Source organism: Alligator mississippiensis, chromosome 14 (assembly GCF_030867095.1).
Source record: "Alligator mississippiensis isolate rAllMis1 chromosome 14, rAllMis1, whole genome shotgun sequence".
NCBI classification, from domain to species: Eukaryota; Metazoa; Chordata; order Crocodylia; family Alligatoridae; genus Alligator; species Alligator mississippiensis.
In genome coordinates, this window is record NC_081837.1 from 24,296,959 (window position 1) to 24,301,958 (window position 5,000).

Consider the following 5,000-nt stretch of genomic DNA (forward strand, 5'->3'; position numbering starts at 1 on the left):
CCCGTCAGGAGAGCCCCGCCACTCCTGGGGAAGCAAGCACCGCTGCCTGCCCGACCTCCGAGCCCATCACCGGGGGGGGGGGCGGGAGCCGGAATCGCGGGCCAGAGCCTGGAACTCTCGCACGGCCAGGCCCGCCGGATCGGGGCACGCTGCCTCCACGCTCGGTTGACAAGGCAGCGCGGCACGGTTCTTTTGCCCCGGAGGTTCCTCTGACCGACTTTCTGGAACCGAACATGGGCATTTAGGGTCCTGAAAACCGAGTCCCCCAAAATCTCCGCGAACCTTTCTTGGCAATATTGTAGATGCGGCACCCGGCCCAGCCACCGGGGCCAACCGCCGAAAGTGTCCGCCCTCCTGGAGCGAAGGCCCGGGCAAGGCCCGTTTGAAAAACCTCATACGGACTTCCGGAGCGCGAGCCCGGGCGCCAGGTCGACCCAGGGCCGACCTCCCGGGCCCCAGAGAGGCACGTCTCCGCCGCGGAAGCCGCCTGATGCCCGCGCCGAAGGCCCCCGGGCCCGCCCGGCCTCCGCGCAGGGCACCGGGGAGAAGTAGGAATCGTGGCCGGGCTCCTGGAACTCCTGCCCGGCCTGCCCCGCGGAAGCATGCCGGGTTCTCCCGCCGCGCCGTGCAGGTTCTTCCGCCCCTCGCCGGGGTAGCCGGGCTCCAACCGCTGGGCCCCGCAGCCTGGAAGGGCCCCTGCGAGTCGCCCCCCGGCCTGCACGCCCGCCGTGCAGTCGACCGGGTCGAAGCCGGAATCGCGGCCGGGTTCCTGGAACTCTCGCCCGGCCTGCCCGCCCGGCCCGCCCCCCGGGCCGGGGCTCCAGTCGACTTGGAGCCAAACTCGGTTTTGACCCCCTCCTGCAGCACGGTCCGGCCCCGGAGGTTCCTCCGTCCGACCTCCTGGAACCCAAGATGGGCATCCAGGGTCCCGAAATCCGTGTCCCCGAAAATCTCCGCGAACCTTTCCTGGCAATATTGTAGATGCGGCACCCGGCCCAGCCACCGGGGGCAACCGCCGAAAGTGTCCGCCCTCCTGGAGCGAAGGCCCGGGCAAGGCCCGTTTCAAAAACCTCATACGGACTTCCGGAGCCCGAGCCCCGGCGCCAGGTCGACCCAGGGCCGACCTCCCGGGCCCCAGAGAGGCTCGTCTCCGCCGCGGAAGCCGCCCGCCGCCCGCGGCGAAGGCCCCCGGGCCCGCCCGGCCTCCGGGCAGGGCACCGGGGAGAAGTAGGAATCGTGGCCGGGCTCCTGGAACTCCTGCCCGGCCTGCCCCGCGGAAGCATGCCGGGTTCTCCCGCCGCGCCGTGCAGGTTCTTCCGCCCCTCGCCGGGGTAGCCGGGCTCCAACCGCTGGGCCCCGCAGCGTGGAAGGGCCCCTGCGAGTCGCCCCCCGGCCTGCACGCCCGCCGTGCAGTCGACCGGGTCGAAGCCGGAATCGCGGCCGGGTTCCTGGAACTCTCGCCCGGCCTGCCCGCCCGGCCCGCCCCCCGGGCCGGGGCTCCAGTCGACATGGAGCCAAACTCGGTTTTGACCCCCTCCTGCAGCACGGTCCGGCCCCGGAGGTTCCTCCGTCCGACCTCCTGGAACCCAAGATGGGCATCCAGGGTCCCGAAATCCGTGTCCCCGAAAATCTCCGCGAACCTTTCCTGGCAATATTGTAGATGCGGCACCCGGCCCAGCCACCGGGGGCAACCGCCGAAAGTGTCCGCCCTCCTGGAGCGAAGGCCCGGGCAAGGCCCGTTTCAAAAACCTCATACGGACTTCCGGAGCCCGAGCCCCGGCGCCAGGTCGACCCAGGGCCGACCTCCCGGGCCCCAGAGAGGCTCGTCTCCGCCGCGGAAGCCGCCCGCCGCCCGCGGCGAAGGCCCCCGGGCCCGCCCGGCCTCCGGGCAGGGCACCGGGGAGAAGTAGGAATCGTGGCCGGGCTCCTGGAACTCCTGCCCGGCCTGCCACGCGGAAGCATGCCGGGTTCTCCCGCCGCGCCGTGCAGGTTCTTCCGCCCCTCGCCGGGGTAGCCGGGCTCCAACCGCTGGGCCCCGCAGCCTGGAAGGGCCCCTGCGAGTCGCCCCCCGGCCTGCACGCCCGCCGTGCAGTCGACCGGGTCGAAGCCGGAATCGCGGCCGGGTTCCTGGAACTCTCGCCCGGCCTGCCCGCCCGGCCCGCCCCCCGGGCCGGGGCTCCAGTCGACTTGGAGCCAAACTCGGTTTTGACCCCCTCCTGCAGCACGGTCCGGCCCCGGAGGTTCCTCCGTCCGACCTCCTGGAACCCAAGATGGGCATCTAGGGTCCCGAAATCCGTGTCCCCGAAAATCTCCGCGAACCTTTCCTGGCAATATTGTAGATGCGGCACCCGGCCCAGCCACCGGGGGCAACCGCCGAAAGTGTCCGCCCTCCTGGAGCGAAGGCCCGGGCAAGGCCCGTTTCAAAAACCTCATACGGACTTCCGGAGCCCGAGCCCCGGCGCCAGGTCGACCCAGGGCCGACCTCCCGGGCCCCAGAGAGGCTCGTCTCCGCCGCGGAAGCCGCCCGCCGCCCGCGCCGAAGGCCCCCGGGCCCGCCCGGCCTCCGGGCAGGGCACCGGGGAGAAGTAGGAATCGTGGCCGGGCTCCTGGAACTCCTGCCCGGCCTGCCCCGCGCATGCATGCCGGGTTCTCCGGCCGCGCCGTGCAGGTTCTTCCGCCCCTCGCCGGGGTAGCCGGGCTCCAACCGCTGGGCCCCGCAGCCTGGAAGGGGCCCTGGGAGTCGCCGCCGGCCTGCACGCCCGCCGTGCAGTCGACCGGGTCGAAGCCGGAATCGCGGCCGGGTTCCTGGAACTCTCGCCCGGCCTGCCCGCCCGGCCCGCCCCCCGGGCCGGAGCGCCAGTCGACATGGAGCCAAACTCGGGGTTGACCCTCGCCTGCAGCACGGTCCGGCCCCGGAGGTTCCTCCGTCCGAGCTCCTGGAACCCAAGATGGGCATCTAGGGTCCCGAAACCCGTGTCCTCGAAAATCTCCGCGAACCTTTCCTGGCAATATTGCAGATGCGGCACCCGGCCCAGCCACCGGGACGAACCGCCGAAAGTGTCCGGCCTCCTGGAGCGAAGGCCCGGGCAAGGCCCGTTTGAAAAACCTCATACGGACTTCCAGGGCCGGAGCCCCGGCGCCAGGTCGACCGCGGGCCTCCCTCCCGGGGCCCAGCACGGCTCGTCTCCCCCGCGGGAGCAGCCCGCCGCCCTCGCCGAAGGCCCCCGGACCTGCCCGGCCTCCGGGCAGGGCACCGGGGAGAAGCCGGAATCGCGGCCGGGCTCCTGGAACTCTCGCCCGGCCAAGCCGCTCGGCCCGCCCCTGGGCCGGAGCTCCAGTCGACATGGAGCCAAACTCGCGGTTGAACCTCTCCTGCAGCACGGTCCGGCCCCGGAGGTTCCTCCGTCCGAGCTCCTGGAACCCAAGATGGGCATCTAGGGTCCCGAAACCCGTGTCCCCGAAAATCTCCGCGGACCTTTCTCGGCAATATTGTAGATGCGGCACCCGGCCCAGCCGCCGGGAGCAACCGCCGAAAGTGTCCGGCCTCCTGGAGCGAAGGCCCGGGCACGGCCCGTTTGAAAATCCTCATACGGACTTCCAGGGCCGGAGCTCGGGAGCCAGGTCGACCCCGGGCCTCCCTCCCGGGCGTTAGGGCGGCTCGTCTCCCCCGCGGGAGCAGCCCGCTGCCCGCGCCGAAGGCCCCCGGACCCGCCCGGCCTCCGGGCAGGGCACCGGGGAGAAGCCGGAATCGCGGCCGGGCTCCTGGAACTCTCGCCCGGCCAAGCCGCTCGGCCCGCCCCTGGGCCGGAGCTCCAGTCGACATGGAGCCAAACTCGCGGTTGAACCCCTCCTGCAGCACGGTCCGGCCCCGGAGGTTCCTCCGTCCGAGCTCCTGGAACCCAAGATGGGCATCTAGGGTCCCGGAAACCGTGTCCCCGAAAATCTCCGCGGACCTTTCTCGGCAATATTGTAGATGCGGCACCCGGCCCAGCCACCGGGACGAACCGCCGAAAGTGTCCGCCCTCCTGGAGCGAAGGCCCGGGCACGGCCCGTTTGAAAAACCTCATACGGACTTCCGGAGCCCGAGCCCCGGCGCCAGGTCGACCCAGGGCCAACCTCCCGGGCCCCAGAGAGGCTCGTCTCCCCCGCGGGAGCAGCCCGCCGCCCGCGCCGAAGGCCCCCGGACCTGCCCGGCCTCCGGGCAGGGCACCGGGGAGAAGCCGGAATCGCGGCCGGGTTCCTGGAACTCTCGCCCGGCCCGCCCCTGGGCCGGAGCTCCAGTCGACATGGAGCCAAACCCGGGGTTGACCCCCTCCTGCAGCACGGTCCGGTCCCGGAGGTACCCCTGCCCGACCTCCTGGAACCCAAGATGGGCAACTAGGGTCCCGAAAAGCGTGTCCCCGAAAATCTCCGCGGACCTTTCCTGGCAATATTGTAGATGCGGCACCCGGCCCAGCCACCGGGGGCAACCGCCGAAAGTGTCCGCCCTCCTGGAGCGAAGGCCCGGGCACGGCCCGTTTGAAAAACCTCATCGGGACTTCCAGGGCCGGAGCCCCGGCGCCAGGTCGACCCCGGGCCTCCCTCCCGGGGCCCAGCACGGCTCGTCTCCCCCGCGGGAGCATCCCGCCGCCCGCGCCGAAGGCCCCCGGACCTGCCCGGCCTCCGGGCAGGGCACCGGGGAGAAGTCGGAATCGCGGCCGGGCTCCTGGAACTCCCGCCCGGCCTGCCCCGCGGAGTCCTGCCCGGGCTCCCGCCGCCTTGGCCCGGGACGACCACCCCTCGGCGGGGTGCCTCGGCTCCGACCCCGGAGGCCCGGGTCCCTGCCGGGGCCCTTGGACCCGCCCCCCGGGCTGCCCTTCCACGGAGCCCTTGACCGGGACGAGATCGGAATTGTGGCCGAGCTCCTGGAACTCTCGCCCGGCCTGACCGCCTTCTCCGGCCCTTTTCCGGTTTTCCCCGTTGACCTGGCTCCAAACTCGGGTTTGGCCCCTCAGCACGGC